The sequence below is a fragment of the Pseudophryne corroboree genome, chromosome 11 (assembly GCF_028390025.1).
Source record: "Pseudophryne corroboree isolate aPseCor3 chromosome 11, aPseCor3.hap2, whole genome shotgun sequence".
NCBI lineage: Eukaryota > Metazoa > Chordata > Amphibia > Anura > Myobatrachidae > Pseudophryne > Pseudophryne corroboree.
This window is the reverse complement of record NC_086454.1, coordinates 207,688,698-207,710,542: the sequence shown is the minus strand read 5'-3', so window position 1 is coordinate 207,710,542 and position 21,845 is coordinate 207,688,698. Positions and strand designations below refer to the sequence as shown.

The following is a 21,845-nucleotide window of genomic DNA, read 5'->3' as shown; positions in this document are numbered from 1 at the left end:
AAAATCAATTTGATGCAACTGCTTTACCAACAGTATGTTAATCTTTTCCATTGCTGTTTTGTTGGCTGACTGAAGGAAGATATGCAGTGCATTTGAACCAAAGCAGATGTGTGCTGAAAACTTAAATGCACAATCATGTTTGTGTTTTTTCTTTCTTTCTTCCATCCTTTGTAATATCATATTAAATATTAAGGTAGCAGTTTACAATCAATGATTATTGACATAAGAAAAAGAATAAAAACAGTAAACAAAGCTGCTCCAGGTGAGTCAAAGGTGCTCCAGGCGAGGTTTGAACTTACAACCTCTGCATTGCTTAACAGATACTGTCTTATAAGTACTGTGCGCTGACCAATTGCGCCACTGGAGCACTTAGCAGCATCTGTTGGTTATGCTAGATGTGGATTTTATTCAATACAACCAGTACAGTCATAAAAATTGAAAAAGAAAATAATTTTTGGTGATGAATGATGAGCAACAAACGAACGTGCATGCTAGATGGCACTTGAATAAGCTGTCCTCGGTGATAGAAAAGGTTTAAAAAAAACAACAACAATGTTATCATAATAAATGTCATTTTTTAGCTTCTGTGGTCATTTTTTGCCAGCTACACACTGCAAGACTGTTGTACAGTTGAAGCAAGGATAAAATATCAACTCTAGTGATGAGACACTTGCTGTAATGACTTCCAACTCAGACCGGACTAAAACCCACAACCACTGGCTTAGGAGAACAGTGCCTTATCCATTATGCCAGTGGTGCTTACTGATGTCCTTATTTAAGACTGATAGGTTTTTAATAGTCAATTATTTATTTTTGAAAAAAAGTGAAGCTGTTTACTGTGTTCTTTGCATTACCAAGTCCAGCATGAAATGTGCTGGTACTATGCAGAGCTGTCAGTATGGATTATCATGCTATATTGCAGAAAATCAATTTGATGCAACTGCTTTACCAACAGTATGTTTATCTTTTCCATTGCTGTTTTGTTGGCTGACTGAAGGAAGATATGCAGTGCATTTGAACCAAAGCAGATGTGTGCTTACAACTTAAATGCACAATCATATTTGTGTTTTTTTTTTCTTTCTTCCATCATTTGTAATATCATATTAAATATTAAGGTAGCAGTTTATAATCAATGACTAATGACATAAGTAAAGGAAAAAAATAGTATACAAAGCTGATCCAGGAGAAGCTTGAACTCACAACCTCGGCATTGCTCAACAGATACTGTCTTACAAGTACCGCGCACTGACCAATTGCACCAATGGAACACTTTGCAGCATTAATTGGTTATGCTAGATGTGGATTTTATTCAATACAATCAGTACAGTCATAAGAATTGAAAAAGAAAATCATTTTTGATGATGAATGATGAGCAACAAAGGAACATGCATGCCAGATGGCACTTGAATAAGCTGTCCACGGTGATAGAAAAGGTTTAAAATAAACCAACAACAATGTCATCATAATAAATGTCATATTTAACTTCTGTGGTCATTTTTTTACAAGCTAAACACTGCAAGACTGTTTTACAGTTGAAGCAAGGATAAAATATCAACTCTAGTGATGAGACACTTGCTGTAATGACTTCCACCCCAGATGGGACTTGAACCCACAACCCCTGCCTTAGGAGGACAGTGACTTATCCATTATGCCAGTGGTGCTTACTGATGTTCTTTTTTAAGACTGTTAGGTTTTTAATAGTCAATTATTTATTTTTGAGGAAAAAGTGAAGCTGTTTACTGTGTTCTTTGCGTTACCAAGTCCAGCAGGAAATGTGCTGGTACTATCCAGAGCTGTCAGTATGGATTATCATGCTATATTGCAGAAAATCAATTTGATGCAACTGCTTTACCAACAGTATGTTAATCTTTTCCATTGCTGTTTTGTTGGCTGACTGAAGGAAGATATGCAGTGCATTTGAACCAAAGCAGATGTGTGCTGACAACTTAAATGCACAATCATGTTTGTGTTTTTTCTTTCTTTCTTCCATCCTTTGTAATATCATATTAAATATTAAGGTAGCAGTTTATAATCAATGATTATTGACATAAGAAAAAGAATAAAAACAGTAAACAGAGCTGCTCCAGGTGAGGCAAAGGTGCGCCAGGTGAGGTTTGAACTGACAACCTCACCATTGCTCAACAGATACTGTCTTATAAGTACCGCACGCTGACCAATTGCGCCACTGGAGCACTTAGCAACATCTGTTGGTTATGCTAGATGTGGATTTTATTCAATACAATCAGTACAGTCATAAGAATTGAAAAAGAAAATAATTTTTGGTGATGAATGATGAGCAACAAAGGAACATGCATGCCAGATGGCACTTGAATAAGTTGTCCACGGTGATAGAAAAGGTTTAAATTAAACCAACAGCAATGGTATCATAATAAATGTCATTTTTAGCTTCTGTGGTCATTTTTTACAAGCTAAACACTGCAAGACTGTTTTACAGTTGAAGCAAGGATAAAATATCAACTCTAGTGATGAGGCACTTGCTGTAATGACTTCCACCCCAGATCGGACTTGGACCCACATCCCCTGGCTTAGGAGGACAGCGACTTATCCATTATGCCAGTGGTGCTTACTGATGTTCTTATTTAAGACTGTTAGGTTTTTAATAGTCAATTATTTATTTTTGAGGAAAAAGTGAAGCTGTTTACTGTGTTCTTTGCATTACCATGTCCATCAGGAAATGTGCTGGTACTATCCAGAGCTGTCAGTATGGATTATCATGCTATATTGCAGAAAATCAATTTGATGCAACTGCTTTACCAACAGTATGTTAATCTTTTCCATTGCTGTTTTGTTGGCTGACTGAAGGAAGATATGCAGTGCATTTGAACCAAAGCAGATGTGTGCTGACAACTTGAATGCACAATCATGTTTGTGTTTTTTCTTTCTTTCTTCCATCCTTTGTAATATCATATTAAATATTAAGGTAGCAGTTTACAATCAATGATTATTGACATAAGAAAAAGAATAAAAAACAGTAAACAAAGCTGCTCCAGGTGAGTCAAAGGTGCTCCAGGTGAGGTTTGAACTTACAACCTCGGCATTGTTCAACAGATATTGTCTTATAAGTACTGTGCGCTGACCAATTGCGCCACTGGAGCACTTAGCAGCATCTCTTGGTTATGCTATATGTGGATTTTATTCAATACAACCAGTACAGTCATAAAAATTGAAAAAGAAAATAATTTTTGGTAATGAATGATGAGCAACAAACGAACGTGCATGCCAGATGGCACTTGAATAAGCTGTCCTCGGTGATAGAAAAGGTTTAAAAAAAACAACAACAATGTTATCATAATAAGTGTCATTTTTTAGCTTCTGTTGTCATTTTTTGCCAGCTAAACACTGCAAGACTGTTGTACAGTTGAAGCAAGGATAAAATATCAACTCTAGTGATGAGACACTTGCTGTAATGACTTCCAACTCAGACGGGACTAAAACCCACAACCACTGGCTTAGGAGAACAGTGCCTTATCCATTATGCCAGTGGTGCTTACTGATGTCCTTATTTAAGACTGATAGGTTTTTAATAGTCAATTATTTATTTTTGAAAAAAGTGAAGCTGTTTACTGTGTTCTTTGCATTACCAAGTCCAGCATGAAATGTGCTGGTACTATGCAGAGCTGTCAGTATGGATTATCATGCTATATTGCAGAAAATCAATTTGATGCAACTGCTTTACCAACAGTATGTTTATCTTTTCCATTGCTGTTTTGTTGGCTGACTGAAGGAAGATATGCAGTGCATTTGAACCAAAGCAGATGTGTGCTTACAACTTAAATGCACAATCATATTTGTGTTTTTTTTTTTTCCATCATTTGTAATATCATATTAAATATTAAGGTACCAGTTTATAATCAATGACTAATGACATAAGTAAAGAAAAAAAACAGCATACAAAGCTGATCCAGGAGAAGCTTGAACTCACAACCTCGGCATTGCTCAACAGATACTGTCTTACAAGTACCACGCACTGACCAATTGCACCAATGGAACACTTTGAAGCATTTATTGGTTATGCTAGATGTGGATTTTATTCAATACAATCAGTACAGTCATAAGAATTGAAAAAGAAAATCATTTTTGATGATGAATGATGAGCAACAAAGGAACATGCATGCCAGATGGCACTTGAATAAGCTGTCCACGGTGATAGAAAAGGTTTAAAATAAACCAACAACAATGTCATCATAATAAATGTAATATTTAGCTTCTGTGGTCATTTTTTACAAGCTAAACACTGCAAGACTGTTTTACAGTTGAAGCAAGGATAAAATATCAACTCTAGTGATGAGACACTTGCTGTAATGACTTCCACCCCAGATGGGACTTGGACCCACAACCCCTGGCTTAGGAGGACAGTGACTTATCCATTATGCCAGTGGTGCTTACTGATGTTCTTTTTTAAGACTGTTAGGTTTTTAATAGTCAATTATTTATTTTTGAGGAAAAAGTGAAGCTGTTTACTGTGTTCTTTGCGTTACCAAGTCCAGCAGGAAATGTGCTGGTACTATCCAGAGCTGTCAGTATGGATTATCATGCTATATTGCAGAAAATCAATTTGATGCAACTGCTTTACCAACAGTATGTTAATCTTTTCCATTGCTGTTTTGTTGGCTGACTGAAGGAAGATATGCAGTGCATTTGAACCAAAGCAGATGTGTGCTGACAACTTAAATGCACAATCATGTTTGTGTTTTTTCTTTCTTTCTTCCATCCTTTGTAATATCATATTAAATATTAAGGTAGCAGTTTATAATCAATGATTATTGACATAAGAAAAAGAATAAAAACAGTAAACAGAGCTGCTCCAGGTGAGGCAAAGGTGCGCCAGGTGAGGTTTGAACTGACAACCTCACCATTGCTCAACAGATACTGTCTTATAAGTACCGCGCGCTGACCAATTGCGCCACTGGAGCACTTAGCAACATCTGTTGGTTATGCTAGATGTGGATTTTATTCAATACAATCAGTACAGTCATAAGAATTGAAAAAGAAAATAATTTTTGGTGATGAATGATGAGCAACAAAGGAACATGCATGCCAGATGGCACTTGAATAAGCTGTCCACGGTGATAGAAAAGGTTTAAATTAAACCAACAGCAATGGTATCATAATAAATGTCATTTTTAGCTTCTGTGGTCATTTTTTACAAGCTAAACACTGCAAGACTGTTTTACAGTTGAAGCAAGGATAAAATATCAACTCTAGTGATGAGGCACTTGCTGTAATGACTTCCACCCCAGATCGGACTTGGACCCACATCCCCTGGCTTAGGAGGACAGCGACTTATCCATTATGCCAGTGGTGCTTACTGATGTTCTTATTTAAGACTGTTAGGTTTTTAATAGTCAATTATTTATTTTTGAGGAAAAAGTGAAGCTGTTTACTGTGTTCTTTGCATTACCATGTCCATCAGGAAATGTGCTGGTACTATCCAGAGCTGTCAGTATGGATTATCATGCTATATTGCAGAAAATCAATTTGATGCAACTGCTTTACCAACAGTATGTTAATCTTTTCCATTGCTGTTTTGTTGGCTGACTGAAGGAAGATATGCAGTGCATTTGAACCAAAGCAGATGTGTGCTGACAACTTGAATGCACAATCATGTTTGTGTTTTTTCTTTCTTTCTTCCATCCTTTGTAATATCATATTAAATATTAAGGTAGCAGTTTACAATCAATGATTATTGACATAAGAAAAAGAATAAAAAACAGTAAACAAAGCTGCTCCAGGTGAGTCAAAGGTGCTCCAGGTGAGGTTTGAACTTACAACCTCGGCATTGTTCAACAGATATTGTCTTATAAGTACTGTGCGCTGACCAATTGCGCCACTGGAGCACTTAGCAGCATCTCTTGGTTATGCTATATGTGGATTTTATTCAATACAACCAGTACAGTCATAAAAATTGAAAAAGAAAATAATTTTTGGTAATGAATGATGAGCAACAAACGAACGTGCATGCCAGATGGCACTTGAATAAGCTGTCCTCGGTGATAGAAAAGGTTTAAAAAAAAAAACAACAATGTTATCATAATAAGTGTCATTTTTTAGCTTCTGTTGTCATTTTTTGCCAGCTAAACACTGCAAGACTGTTGTACAGTTGAAGCAAGGATAAAATATCAACTCTAGTGATGAGACACTTGCTGTAATGACTTCCAACTCAGACGGGACTAAAACCCACAACCACTGGCTTAGGAGAACAGTGCCTTATCCATTATGCCAGTGGTGCTTACTGATGTCCTTATTTAAGACTGATAGGTTTTTAATAGTCAATTATTTATTTTTGAAAAAAGTGAAGCTGTTTACTGTGTTCTTTGCATTACCAAGTCCAGCATGAAATGTGCTGGTACTATGCAGAGCTGTCAGTATGGATTATCATGCTATATTGCAGAAAATCAATTTGATGCAACTGCTTTACCAACAGTATGTTTATCTTTTCCATTGCTGTTTTGTTGGCTGACTGAAGGAAGATATGCAGTGCATTTGAACCAAAGCAGATGTGTGCTTACAACTTAAATGCACAATCATATTTGTGTTTTTTTTTTTTTCCATCATTTGTAATATCATATTAAATATTAAGGTACCAGTTTATAATCAATGACTAATGACATAAGTAAAGAAAAAAAACAGCATACAAAGCTGATCCAGGAGAAGCTTGAACTCACAACCTCGGCATTGCTCAACAGATACTGTCTTACAAGTACCACGCACTGACCAATTGCACCAATGGAACACTTTGCAGCATTTATTGGTTATGCTAGATGTGGATTTTATTCAATACAATCAGTACAGTCATAAGAATTGAAAAAGAAAATCATTTTTGATGATGAATGATGAGCAACAAAGGAACATGCATGCCAGATGGCACTTGAATAAGCTGTCCACGGTGATAGAAAAGGTTTAAAATAAACCAACAACAATGTCATCATAATAAATGTAATATTTAGCTTCTGTGGTCATTTTTTACAAGCTAAACACTGCAAGACTGTTTTACAGTTGAAGCAAGGATAAAATATCAACTCTAGTGATGAGACACTTGCTGTAATGACTTCCACCCCAGATGGGACTTGGACCCACAACCCCTGGCTTAGGAGGACAGTGACTTATCCATTATGCCAGTGGTGCTTACTGATGTTCTTATTTAAGACTGTTAGGTTTTTAATAGTCAATTATTTATTTTTGAGGAAAAAGTGAAGCTGTTTACTGTGTTCTTTGCGTTACCAAGTCCAGCAGGAAATGTGCTGGTACTATGCAGAGCTGTCAGTATGGATTATCATGCTATATTGCAGAAAATCAATTTGATGCAACTGCTTTACCAACAGTATGTTAATCTTTTCCATTGCTGTTTTGTTGGCTGACTGAAAGAAGATATGCAGTGCATTTGAACCAAAGCAGATGTGTGCTGACAACTTAAATGTACAATCATGTTTGTGTTTTTTCTTTCTTTCTTCCATCCTTTGTAATATCATATTAAATATTAAGGTAGCAGTTTATAATCAATGGCTAATGACATAAGTAAAGGAAAAAAACAGTATACAAAGCTGCTCCAAGTGAGGTTTGAACTCACAACCTCGGCATTGCACAACAGATACTGTCTTATAAGTACCGCGCGCTGACCAATTGCGCCACTGGAGCACTTAGCAGAATCAGTTGGTTATGCTAGATGTGGATTTTATTCAATACAATCAGTACAGTCATAAGTATTGAAAAAGAAAATAATTTTTGGTGTTGAATGATTAGCAACAAACGAACATGCATGCCAGATGGCACTTGAATAAGCTGTCCACGGTGATAGAAAAGGTTTAAAATAAACCAACAACAATGTTATCATAATAAATGTCATATTTAGCTTCTGTGGTCATTTTTTACAAGCTAAACACTGCAAGACTGTTGTACAGTTGAAGCAAGGATAAAATATCAACTCTAGTGATGAGACACTTGTTGTAATGACTTCCACCCCAGATGGGACTTGGACCCACAACCCCTGGCTTAGGAGGACAGTGACTTATCCATTATGCCAGTGGTGCTTACTGATGTCCTTATTTAAGACTGATAGGTTTTTAATAGTCAATTATTTATTTTTGAGGAAAAAGTGAAGCTGTTTACTGTGTTCTTTGCATTACCATGTCCAGCAGGAAATGTGCTGGTACTATCCAGAGCTGTCAGTATGGATTATCATGCTATATTGCAGAAAATCAATTTGATGCAACTGCTTTACCAACAGTATGTTAATCTTTTCCATTGCTGTTTTGTTGGCTGACTGAAGGAAGATATGCAGTGCATTTGAACCAAAGCAGATGTGTGCTGACAACTTAAATGCACAATCATGTTTGTGTTTTTTCTTTCTTTCTTCCATCCTTTGTAATATCATATTAAATATTAAGGTAGCAGTTTACAATCAATGATTATTGACATAAGAAAAAGAATAAAAACAGTAAACAAAGCTGCTCCAGGTGAGTCAAAGGTGCTCCAGGTGAGGTTTGAACTTACAACCTCTGCATTGCTCAACAGATACTGTCTTATAAGTACTGTGCGCTGACCAATTGCGCCACTGGAGCACTTAGCAGTGTCTGTTGGTTATGCTAGATGTGGATTTTATTCAATACAACCAGTACAGTCATAAAAATTGAAAAAGAAAATAATTTTTGGAGATGAATGATGAGCAACAAACGAACGTGCATGCTAGATGGCACTTGAATAAGCTATCCTCGGTGATAGAAAAGGTTTAAAAAAAACAACAACAATGTTATCATAATAAATGTCATTTTTTGGCTTCTGTGGTCATTTTTTGCCAGCTAAACACTGCAAGACTGTTGTACAGTTGAAGCAAGGATAAAATATCAACTCTAGTGATGAGACACTTGCTGTAATGACTTCCAACTCAGACCGGACTAAAACCCACAACCACTGGCTTAGGAGAACAGTGCCTTATCCATTATGCCAGTGGTGCTTACTGATGTCCTTATTTAAGACTATTAGGTTTTTAATAGTCAATTATTTATTTTTGAGGAAAAAGTGAAGCTGTTTACTGTGTTCTTTGCGTTACCAAGTCCAGCAGGAAATGTGCTGGTACTATCCAGAGCTGTCAGTATGGATTATCATGCTATATTGCAGAAAATCAATTTGATGCAACTGCTTTACCAACAATATGTTAATCTTTTTCATTGCTGTTTTGTTGGCTGACTGAAGGAAGATATGCAGTGCATTTGAACCAAAGCAGATGTGTGCTGACAACTTAAATGCACAATCATGTTTGTGTTTTTTCTTTCTTTCTTCCATCCTTTGTAATATCATATTAAATATTAAGGTAGCAGTTTATAATCAATGATTATTGACATAAGAAAAATAATAAAAACAGTAAACAAAGATGCTCCAGGTGAGGTTTGAACTCACAACCTCGGCATAGCTCAACAGATACTGTCTTATAAGTACCGAACGCTGACCAATTGCGCCACTGGAGCACTTAGCAGCATCAGTTGGTTATGCTAGATGTGGATTTTATTCAATACAATCAGTACAGTCATAAGAATTGAAAAAGAAAATAATTTTTGGTAATGAATGATGAGCAACAAACGAACATGCATGCCAGATGGCACTTGAATAAGCTGTCCACGGTGATAGAAAAGGTTTAATATAAACCAACAACAATGTTATCATAATAAATGTCATATTTAGCTTCTGTGGTCATTTTTTACAAGCTAAACACTGCAAGACTGTTTTACAGTTGAAGCAAGGATAAAATATCAACTCTAGTGATGAGACACTTGTTGTAATGACTTCCACCCCAGATGGGACTTGGACCCACAACCCCTGGCTTAGGAGGACAGTGACTTATCCATTATTTAAGACTGTTAGGTTTTTAATAGTCAATTATTTATTTTTGAGGAAAAAGTGAAGCTGTTTACTGTGTTCTTTGCGTTACCAAGTCCAGCAGGAAATGTGCTGGTACTATCCAGAGCTGTCAGTATGGATTATTATGCTATATTGCAGAAAATCAATTTGATGCAACTGCTTTACCAACAGTATGTTAATCTTTTCCATTGCTGTTTTGTTGGCTGATTGAAGGAAGATATGCAGTGCATTTGAACCAAAGCAGATGTGTGCTGACAACTTAAATGCACAATCATGTTTGTGTTTTTTCTTTCTTTCTTCCATCCTTTGTAATATCATATTAAATATTAAGGTAGCAGTTTATAATCAATGATTATTGACATAAGAAAAAGAATAAAAACAGTAAACAAAGCTGCTCCAGGTGAAGTTTGAACTTACAACCTCGGCATTGCTCAACAGATACTGTCTTATAAGTACCGTGCGCTGACCAATTGCGCCATTGGAGCACTTAGCAACATCTGTCGGTTATGCTAGATGTGGATTTTATTCAATACAATCAGTATAGTCATAAGAATTGAAATAGAAAATCATATTTGGTGATGAATGATGAGCAACAAACGAACGTGCATGCCAGGTAGCACTTGAATAAGCTGTCCACGGTGATAGAAAAGGTTTAAAAAAAATAAACAACAATGTTATCATAATAAATGTCATTTTTTAGCTTCTGTGTTCATTTTTTGCAAGCTAAACACTGCAAGACTGTTGTACAGTTGAAGCAAGGATAAAATATCAACTCTAGTGATGAGACACTTGCTGTAATGACTTCCAACTCAGACGGGACTAAAACCCACAACCACTGGCTTAGGAGAACAGTGCCTTAACCATTATGCCAGTGGTGCTTAATGATGTCCTTATTTAAGACTGATAGGTTTTTAATAGTCAATTATTTATTTTTGAAAAAAAGTGAAGCTGTTTACTGTGTTCTTTGCATTACCAAGTCCAGCAAGAAATGTGCTGGTACTATCCAGAGCTGTCAGTATGGATTATCATGCTATATTGCAGAAAATCAATTTGATGCAACTGCTTTACCAACAGTATGTTTATCTTTTCCATTGCTGTTTTGTTGGCTGACTGAAGGAAGATATGCAGTGCATTTGAACTAAAGCAAATGTGTGCTTACAACTTAAATGCACAATCATATTTGTGTTTTTTTTTTTTTCTTCCATCATTTGTAATATCATATTAAATATTAAGGTAGCAGTTTATAATCAATGACTAATGACATAAGTAAAGGAAAAAAACAGTATACAAAGCTGCTCCAGGTGAGGTTTGAACTCACAACCTCGGCATTGCACAACAGATACTGTTTTATAAGTACCGCGCGCTAACCAATTGCGCCACTGGAGCACTTAGCAGAATCATTTGGTTATGCTAGATGTGGATTTTATTCAATACAATCAGTACAGTCATAAGTATTGAAAAAGAAAATAATTTTTGGTGTTGAATGATTAGCAACAAACGAACATGCATGCCAGATGGCACTTGAATAAGCTGTCCACGGTGATAGAAAAGGTTTACAATAAACCAACAACAATGTTATCATAATAAATGTCATATTTAGCTTCTGTGGTCATTTTTTACAAGCTAAACACTGCAAGACTGTTGTACAGTTGAAGCAAGGATAAAATATCAACTCTAGTGATGAGACACTTGGTGTAATGACTTCCACCCCAGATGGGACTTGGACCCACAACCCCTGGCTTAGGATGACAGTGACTTATCCATTATTTAAGACTGTTAGGTTTTTAATAGTCAATTATTTATTTTTGAGGAAAAAGTGAAGCTGTTTACTGTGTTCTTTGCGTTACCAAGTCCAGCAGGAAATGTGCTGGTACTATCCAGAGCTGTCAGTATGGATTATTATGCTATATTGCAGAAAATCAATTTGATGCAACTGCTTTACCAACAGTATGTTAATCTTTTCCATTGCTGTTTTGTTGGCTGACTGAAGGAAGATATGCAGTGCATTTGAACCAAAGCAGATGTGTGCTGACAACTTAAATGCACAATCATGTTTGTGTTTTTTCTTTCTTTCTTCCATCCTTTGTAATATAATATTAAATATTAAGGTAGCAGTTTATAATCAATGATTATTGACATAAGAAAAAGAATAAAAACAGTAAACAAAGCTGCTCCAGGTGAGGTTTGAACTTACAACCTCGGCATTGCTCAACAGATACTGTGTTATAAGTACCGTGCGCTGACCAATTGCGCCACTGGAGCACTTAGCAGCATCTGTTGGTTATGCTAGATGTGGATTTTATTCAATACAATCAGTATAGTCATAAGAATTGAAATAGAAAATCATATTTGGTGATGAATGATGAGCAACAAACGAACGTGCATGCCAGATGGCACTTGAATAAGCTGTCCACGGTGATAGAAAAGGTTTAAAAAAAATAAACAACAATGTTATCATAATAAATGTCATTTTTTAGCTTCTGTGTTCATTTTTTGCAAGCTAAACACTGCAAGACTGTTGTACAGTTGAAGCAAGGATAAAATATCAACTCTAGTGATGAGACACTTGCTGTAATGACTTCCAACTCAGACGGGACTAAAACCCACAACCACTGGCTTAGGAAAACAGTGCCTTAACCATTATGCCAGTGGTGCTTAATGATGTCCTTATTTAAGACTGATAGGTTTTTAATAGTCAATTATTTATTTTTGAAAAAAAGTGAAGCTGTTTACTGTGTTCTTTGCATTACCAAGTCCAGCAAGAAATGTGCTGGTACTATCCAGAGCTGTCAGTATGGATTATCATGCTATATTGCAGAAAATCAATTTGATGTGGATTTTATTCAATACAATCAGTACAGTCATAAGTATTGAAAAAGAAAATAATTTTTGGTGATGAATGATGAGCAACAAACAAACATGCATGCCAGATGGCACTTGAATAAGCTGTCCACGGTGATAGAAAAGGTTTAAAATAAACCAACAACAATGTTATCATAATAAATGTCATATTTAGCTTCTGTGGTCATTTTTTACAAGCTTAACACTGCAAGACTGTTGTACAGTTGAAGCAAGGATAAAATATCAACTCTAGTGATGAGACACTTGTTGTAATGACTTCCACCCCAGATGGGACTTGGACCCACAACCCCTGGCTTAGGAGGACAGTGACTTATCCATTATGCCAGTGGTGCTTACTGATGTCCTTATTTAAGACTGATAGGTTTTTAATAGTCAATTATTTATTTTTGAGGAAAAAGTGAAGCTGTTTACTGTGTTCTTTGCATTACCATGTCCAGCAGGAAATGTGCTGGTACTATCCAGAGCTGTCAGTATGGATTATCATGCTATATTGCAGAAAATCAATTTGATGCAACTGCTTTACCAACAGTATGTTAATCTTTTCCATTGCTGTTTTGTTGGCTGACTGAAGGAAGATATGCAGTGCATTTGAACCAAAGCAGATGTGTGCTGACAACTTAAATGCACAATCATGTTTGTGTTTTTTCTTTCTTTCTTCCATCCTTTGTAATATCATATTAAATATTAAGGTAGCAGTTTATAATCAATGATTATTGACATAAGAAAAAGAATAAAAACAGTAAACAGAGCTGCTCCAGGTGAGGCAAAGGTGCTCCAGGTGAGGTTTGAACTGACAACCTCACCATTGCTCAACAGATACTGTCTTATAAGTACCGCGCGCTGACCAAGTGCGCCACTGGAGCACTTAGCAGCATCTGTTGGTTATGCTAGATGTGGATTTTATTCAATACAATCAGTACAGTCATAAGAATTGAAAAAGAAAATAATTTTTGGTGATGAATGATTTATCAACAAAGGAACATGCATGCCAGATGGCACTTGAATAAGCTGTCCACGGTGATAGAAAAGGTTTAAATTAAACCAACAGCAATGGTATCATAATAAATGTCATTTTTAGCTTCTGTGGTCATTTTTTACAAGCTAAACACTGCAAGACTGTTTTACAGTTGAAGCAAGGATAAAATATCAACTCTAGTGATGAGGCACATGCTGTAATGACTTCCACCCCAGATCGGACTTGGACCCACATCCCCTGGCTTAGGAGGACAGCGACTTATCCATTATGCCAGTGGTGCTTACTGATGTTCTTATTTAAGACTGTTAGGTTTTTAATAGTCAATTATTTATTTTTGAGGAAAAAGTGAAGCTGTTTACTGTGTTCTTTGCATTACCATGTCCAGCAGGAAATGTGCTGGTACTATCCAGAGCTGTCAGTATGGATTATCATGCTATATTGCAGAAAATCAATTTGATGCAACTGCTTTACCAACAGTATGTTAATCTTTTCCATTGCTGTTTTGTTGGCTGACTGAAGGAAGATATGCAGTGCATTTGAACCAAAGCAGATGTGTGCTGACAACTTGAATGCACAATCATGTTTGTGTTTTTTCTTTCTGTCTTCCATCCTTTGTAATATCATATTAAATATTAAGGTAGCAGTTTACAATCAATGATTATTGACATAAGAAAAAGAATAAAAAACAGTAAACAAAGCAGCTCCAGGTGAGTCAAAGGTGCTCCAGGTGAGGTTTGAACTAACAACCTCGGCATTGTTCAACAGATATTGTCTTATAAGTACTGTGCGCTGACCAATTGCGCCACTGGAGCACTTAGCAGCATCTCTTGGTTATGCTATATGTGGATTTTATTCAATACAACCAGTACAGTCATAAAAATTGAAAAAGAAAATAATTTTTGGTAATGAATGATGAGCAACAAACGAACGTGCATGCCAGATGGCACTTGAATAAGCTGTCCTCGGTGATAGAAAATTTTTAAAAAAAACAACAACAATGTTATCATAATAAGTGTCATTTTTTAGCTTCTGTGGTCATTTTTTGCCAGCTAAACACTGCAAGACTGTTGTACAGTTGAAGCAAGGATAAAATATCAACTCTAGTGATGAGACACTTGCTGTAATGACTTCCAACTCAGACGGGACTAAAACCCACAACCACTGGCTTAGGAGAACAGTGCCTTATCCATTATGCCAGTGGTGCTTACTGATGTCCTTATTTAAGACTGATAGGTTTTTAATAGTCAATTATTTATTTTTGAAAAAAGTAAAGCTGTTTACTGTGTTCTTTGCATTACCAAGTCCAGCATGAAATGTGCTGGTACTATGCAGAGCTGTCAGTATGGATTATCATGCTATATTGCAGAAAATCAATTTGATGCAACTGCTTTACCAACAGTATGTTTATCTTTTCCATTGCTGTTTTGTTGGCTGACTGAAGGAAGATATGCAGTGCATTTGAACCAAAGCAGATGTGTGCTTACAACTTAAATGCACAATTATATTTGTGTTTTTTTTTCTTCCATCATTTGTAATATCATATTAAATATTAAGGTACCAGTTTATAATCAATGACTAATGACATAAGTAAAGAAAAAAAACAGTATACAAAGCTGATCCAGGAGAAGCTTGAACTCACAACCTCGGCATTGCTCAACAGATACTGTCTTACAAGTACCACGCACTGACCAATTGCACCAATGGAACACTTTGCAGCATTTATTGGTTATGCTAGATGTGGATTTTATTCAATACAATCAGTACAGTCATAAGAATTGAAAAAGAAAATCATTTTTGATGATGAATGATGAGCAACAAAGGAACATGCATGCCAGATGGCACTTGAATAAGCTGTCCACGGTGATAGAAAAGGTTTAAAATAAACCAACAACAATGTCATCATAATAAATGTAATATTTAGCTTCTGTGGTCATTTTTTACAAGCTAAACACTGCAAGACTGTTTTACAGTTGAAGCAAGGATAAAATATCAACTCTAGTGATGAGACACTTGCTGTAATGACTTCCACCCCAGATGGGACTTGGACCCACAACCCCTGGCTTAGGAGGACAGTGACTTATCCATTATGCCAGTGGTGCTTACTGATGTTCTTATTTAAGACTGTTAGGTTTTTAATAGTCAATTATTTATTTTTGAGGAAAAAGTGAAGCTGTTTACTGTGTTCTTTGCGTTACCAAGTCCAGCAGGAAATGTGCTGGTACTATCCAGAGCTGTCAGTATGGATTATCATGCTATATTGCAGAAAATCAATTTGATGCAACTGCTTTACCAACAGTATGTTAATCTTTTCCATTGCTGTTTTATAGCTGACTGAAAGAAGATATGCAGTGCATTTGAACCAAAGCAGATGTGTGCTGACAACTTAAATGTACAATCATGTTTGTGTTTTTTCTTTCTTTCTTCCATCCTTTGTAATATCATATTAAATATTAAGGTAGCAGTTTATAATCAATGACTAATGACATAAGTAAAGGAAAAAAACAGTATACAAAGCTGCTCCAAGTGAGGTTTGAACTCACAACCTCGGCATTGCACAACAGATACTGTCTTATAAGTACCGCGCGCTGACCAATTGCGCCACTGGAGCACTTAGCAGAACCAGTTGGTTATGCTAGATGTGGATTTTATTCAATACAATCAGTACAGTCATAAGTATTGAAAAAGAAAATAATTTTTGGTGTTGAATGATTAGCAACAAACGAACATGCATGCCAGATGGCACTTGAATAAGCTGTCCACGGTGATAGAAAAGGTTTAAAATAAACCAACAACAATGTTATCATAATAAATGTCATATTTAGCTTCTGTGGTCATTTTTTACAAGCTAAACACTGCAAGACTGTTGTACAGTTGAAGCAAGGATAAAATATCAACTCTAGTGATGAGACACTTGGTGTAATGACTTCCACCCCAGATGGGACTTGGACCCACAACCCCTGGCTTAGGAGGACAGTGACTTATCCATTATGCCAGTGGTGCTTACTGATGTTCTTATTTAAGACTGTTAGGTTTTTAATATTCAATTATTTATTTTTGAGGAAAAAGTGAAGCTGTTTACTGTGTTCTTTGCGTTACCAAGTCCAGCAGGAAATGTGCTGGTACTATCCAGAGCTGTCAGTATGGATTATCATGCTATATTGCAGAAAATCAATTTGATGCAACTGCTTTACCAACAGTATGTTTATCTTTTCCATTGCTGTTTTGTTGGCTGACTGAAGGAAGATATGCAGTGCATTTGAACCAAAGCAGATGTGTGCTTACAACTTAAATGCACAATCATATTTGTGTTTTTTTTTTTCTTCCATCATTTGTAATATCATATTAAATATTAAGGTAGCAGTTTATAATCAATGACTAATGACATAAGTAAAGGAAAAAAACAGTAAACAAAGCTGTTCCAGGTGAGGTTTGAACTCACAACCTCAGCATTGCACAACAGATACTGTCTTATAAGTACTGCGCACTGACCAATTGCGCCACTGGAGCACTTAGCTGTATCGGTTGGTTATGCTAGATGTGGATTTTATTCAATACAATCAGTACAGTCATAAGTATTGAAAAAGAAAATAATTTTTGGTGATGAATGATGAGCAACAAAGGAACATGCATGCCAGATGGCACTTGAATAAGCTGTCCACGGTGATAGAAAAGGTGTAAAATAAACAACAACAATGTTATCATAATAAATGTCATATTTAGCTTCTGTGGTCATTTTTTACAAGCTTAACACTGCAAGACTGTTGTACAGTTGAAGCAAGGATAAAATATCAACTCTAGTGATGAGACACTTGTTGTAATGACTTCCACCCCAGATGGGACTTGGACCCACAACCCCTGGCTTAGGAGGACAGTGACTTATCCATTATGCCAGTGGTGCTTACTGATGTCCTTATTTAAGACTGATAGGTTTTTAATAGTCAATTATTTATTTTTGAGGAAAAAGTGAAGCTGTTTACTGTGTTCTTTGCATTACCATGTCCAGCAGGAAATGTGCTGGTACTATCCAGAGCTGTCAGTATGGATTATCATGCTATATTGCAGAAAATCAATTTGATGCAACTGCTTTACCAACAGTATGTTAATCTTTTCCATTGCTGTTTTGTTGGCTGACTGAAGGAAGATATGCAGTGCATTTGAACCAAAGCAGATGTGTGCTGACAACTTAAATGCACAATCATGTTTGTGTTTTTTCTTTCTTTCTTCCATCCTTTGTAATATCATATTAAATATTAAGGTAGCAGTTTACAATCAATGATTATTGACATAAGAAAAAGAATAAAAACAGTAAACAAAGCTGCTCCTGGTGAGTCAAAGGTGCTCCAGGTGAGGTTTGAAATTACAACCTCTGCATTGCTCAACAGATACTGTCTTATAAGTACTGTGCGCTGACCAATTGCGCCACTGGAGCACTTAGCAGCGTCTGTTGGTTATGCTAGATGTGGATTTTATTCAATACAACCAGTACAGTCATAAAAATTGAAAAAGAAAATAATTTTTGGTGATGAATGATGAGCAACAAACGAACGTGCATGCTAGATGGCACTTGAATAAGCTATCCTCGGTGATAGAAAAGGTTTAAAAAAAACAACAACAATGTTATCATAATAAATGTCATTTTTTAGCTTCTGTGGTCATTTTTTGCCAGCTAAACACTGCAAGACTGTTGTACAGTTGAAGCAAGGATAAAATATCAACTCTAGTGATGAGACACTTGCTGTAATGACTTCCAACTCAGACCGGACTAAAACCCACAACCACTGGCTTAGGAGAACAGTGCCTTATCCATTATGCCAGTGGTGCTTACTGATGTCCTTATTTAAGACTGTTAGGTTTTTAATAGTCAATTATTTATTTTTGAGGAAAAAGTGAAGCTGTTTACTGTGTTCTTTGCGTTACCAAGTCCAGCAGGAAATGTGCTGGTACTATCCAGAGCTGTCAGTATGGATTATCATGCTATATTGCAGAAAATCAATTTGATGCAACTGCTTTACCAACAATATGTTAATCTTTTTCATTGCTGTTTTGTTGGCTGACTGAAGGAAGATATGCAGTGCATTTGAACCAAAGCAGATGTGTGCTGACAACTTAAATGCACAATCATGTTTGTGTTTTTTCTTTCTTTCTTCCATCCTTTGTAATATCATATTAAATATTAAGGTAGCAGTTTATAATCAATGATTATTGACATAAGAAAAATAATAAAAACAGTAAACAAAGATGCTCCAGGTGAGGTTTGAACTCACAACCTCGGCATAGCTCAACAGATACTGTCTTATAAGTACCGAACGCTGACCAATTGCGCCACTGGAGCACTTAGCAGCATCAGTTGGTTATGCTAGATGTGGATTTTATTCAATACAATCAGTACAGTCATAAGAATTGAAAAAGAAAATCATTTTTGGTGATGAATGATGAGCAACAAACGAACATGCATGCCAGATGGCACTTGAATAAGCTGTCCACGGTGATAGAAAAGGTTTAATATAAACCAACAACAATGTTATCATAATAAATGTCATATTTAGCTTCTGTGGTCATTTTTTACAAGCTAAACACTGCAAGACTGTTTTACAGTTGAAGCAAGGATAAAATATCAACTCTAGTGATGAGACACTTGTTGTAATGACTTCCACCCCAGATGGGACTTGGAACCACAACCCCTGGCTTAGGAGGACAGTGACTTATCCATTATTTAAGACTGTTAGGTTTTTAATAGTCAATTATTTATTTTTGAGGAAAAAGTGAAGCTGTTTACTGTGTTCTTTGCGTTACCAAGTCCAGCAGGAAATGTGCTGGTACTATCCAGAGCTGTCAGTATGGATTATTATGCTATATTGCAGAAAATCAATTTGATGCAACTGCTTTACCAACAGTATGTTAATCTTTTCCATTGCTGTTTTGTTGGCTGATTGAAGGAAGATATGCAGTGCATTTGAACCAAAGCAGATGTGTGCTGACAACTTAAATGCACAATCATGTTTGTGTTTTTTCTTTCTTTCTTCCATCCTTTGTAATATCATATTAAATATTAAGGTAGCAGTTTATAATCAATGATTATTGACATAGGAAAAAGAATAAAAACAGTAAACAAAGCTGCTCCAGGTGAGGTTTGAACTTACAACCTCGGCATTGCTCAACAGATACTGTTTTATAAGTACCGTGCGCTGACCAATTGCGCCATTGGAGCACTTAGCAGCATCTGTCGTTTATACTAGATGTGGATTTTATTCAATACAATCAGTATAGTCATAAGAATTGAAATAGAAAATCATATTTGGTGATGAATGATGAGCAACAAACGAACGTGCATGCCAGGTAGCACTTGAATAAGCTGTCCACGGTGATAGAAAAGGTTTAAAAAAAATAAACAACAATGTTATCATAATAAATGTCATTTTTTAGCTTCTGTGTTCATTTTTTGCAAGCTAAACACTGCAAGACTGTTGTACAGTTGAAGCAAGGATAAAATATCAACTCTAGTGATGAGACACTTGCTGTAATGACTTCCAACTCAGACGGGACTAAAACCCACAACCACTGGCTTAGGAGAACAGTGCCTTAACCATTATGCCAGTGGTGCTTAATGATGTCCTTATTTAAGACTGATAGGTTTTTAATAGTCAATTATTTATTTTTGAAAAAAAGTGAAGCTGTTTACTGTGTTCTTTGCATTACCAAGTCCAGCAAGAAATGTGCTGGTACTATCCAGAGGTGTCAGTATGGATTATCATGCTATATTGCAGAAAATCAATTTGATGCAACTGCTTTACCAACAGTATGTTTATCTTTTCCATTGCTGTTTTGTTGGCTGACTGAAGGAAGATATGCAGTGCATTTGAACTAAAGCAAATGTGTGCTTACAACTTAAATGCACAATCATATTTGTGTTTTTTTTTTCTTCCATCATTTGTAATATCATATTAAATATTTAGGTAGCAGTTTATAATCAATGACTAATGACATAAGTAAAGGAAAAAAACAGTATACAAAGCTGCTCCAGGTGAGGTTTGAACTCACAACCTCGGCATTGCACAACAGATACTGTTTTATAAGTACCGCGCACTAACCAATTGCGCCACTGGAGCACTTAGCAGAATCATTTGGTTATGCTAGATGTGGATTTTATTCAATACAATCAGTACAGTCATAAGTATTGAAAAAGAAAATTATTTTTGGTGTTGAATGATTAGCAACAAACGAACATGCATGCCAGATGGCACTTGAATAAGCTGTCCACGGTGATAGAAAAGGTTTAAAATAAACCAACAACAATGTTATCATAATAAATGTCATATTTAGCTTCTGTGGTCATTTTTTACAAGCTAAACACTGCAAGACTGTTGTACAGTTGAAGCAAGGATAAAATATCAACTCTAGTGATGAGACACTTGGTGTAATGACTTCCACCCCAGATGGGACTTGGACCCACAACCCCTGGCTTAGGATGATAGTGACTTATCCATTATTTAAGACTGTTAGGTTTTTAATAGTCAATTATTTATTTTTGAGGAAAAAGTGAAGCTGTTTACTGTGTTCTTTGCGTTACCAAGTCCAGCAGGAAATGTGCTGGTACTATCCAGAGCTGTCAGTATGGATTATTATGCTATATTGCAGAAAATCAATTTGATGCAACTGCTTTACCAACAGTATGTTAATCTTTTCCATTGCTGTTTTGTTGGCTGACTGAAGAAAGATATGCAGTGCATTTGAACCAAAGCAGATGTGTGCTGACAACTTAAATACACAATCATGTTTGTGTTTTTTCTTTCTTTCTTCCATCCTTTGTAATATCATATTAAATATTAAGGTAGCAGTTTATAATCAATGATTATTGACATAAGAAAAAGAATAAAAACAGTAAACAAAGCTGCTCCAGGTGAGGTTTGAACTTACAACCTCGGCATTGCTCAACAGATACTGTCTTATAAGTACCGTGCACTGACCAATTGCGCCACTGGAGCACTTAGCAGCATCTGTTGGTTATGCTAGATGTGGATTTTATTCAATACAATCAGTATAGTCATAAGAATTGAAATAGAAAATCATATTTGGTGATGAATGATGAGCAACAAACGAACGTGCATGCCAGATGGCACTTGAATAAGCTGTCCAC

General features: G+C 36.1%; 7 non-coding genes across 7 annotated transcripts; all 7 read right to left on the bottom strand.

Annotated features, from left to right (window-relative positions):
- Positions 1 to 7,563: 7,563 nt before the first annotated feature.
- Positions 7,564 to 7,656, bottom strand: TRNAI-UAU (transfer RNA isoleucine (anticodon UAU)). The gene is given in 2 exon segments: positions 7,564 to 7,599; positions 7,619 to 7,656. It is a non-coding gene; the product is annotated as a tRNA-Ile (tRNA).
- A 1,733-nt stretch (positions 7,657 to 9,389) lies between these two features.
- On the bottom strand, positions 9,390 to 9,482 carry TRNAI-UAU (transfer RNA isoleucine (anticodon UAU)). The gene is given in 2 exon segments: positions 9,390 to 9,425; positions 9,445 to 9,482. It is a non-coding gene; the product is annotated as a tRNA-Ile (tRNA).
- A 1,684-nt stretch (positions 9,483 to 11,166) lies between these two features.
- TRNAI-UAU (transfer RNA isoleucine (anticodon UAU)) lies at positions 11,167 to 11,259 on the bottom strand. Its single transcript is given in 2 exon segments — positions 11,167 to 11,202; positions 11,222 to 11,259. It is a non-coding gene; the product is annotated as a tRNA-Ile (tRNA).
- A 783-nt stretch (positions 11,260 to 12,042) lies between these two features.
- On the bottom strand, positions 12,043 to 12,135 carry TRNAI-UAU (transfer RNA isoleucine (anticodon UAU)). Its single transcript is given in 2 exon segments — positions 12,043 to 12,078; positions 12,098 to 12,135. It is a non-coding gene; the product is annotated as a tRNA-Ile (tRNA).
- Positions 12,136 to 16,226: 4,091 nt separating this feature from the next.
- Positions 16,227 to 16,319, bottom strand: TRNAI-UAU (transfer RNA isoleucine (anticodon UAU)). The gene is given in 2 exon segments: positions 16,227 to 16,262; positions 16,282 to 16,319. It is a non-coding gene; the product is annotated as a tRNA-Ile (tRNA).
- Positions 16,320 to 18,950: 2,631 nt separating this feature from the next.
- TRNAI-UAU (transfer RNA isoleucine (anticodon UAU)) lies at positions 18,951 to 19,043 on the bottom strand. The gene is given in 2 exon segments: positions 18,951 to 18,986; positions 19,006 to 19,043. It is a non-coding gene; the product is annotated as a tRNA-Ile (tRNA).
- Positions 19,044 to 20,724: 1,681 nt separating this feature from the next.
- TRNAI-UAU (transfer RNA isoleucine (anticodon UAU)) lies at positions 20,725 to 20,817 on the bottom strand. The gene is given in 2 exon segments: positions 20,725 to 20,760; positions 20,780 to 20,817. It is a non-coding gene; the product is annotated as a tRNA-Ile (tRNA).
- Between the last annotated feature and the right edge of the window lie 1,028 nt (positions 20,818 to 21,845).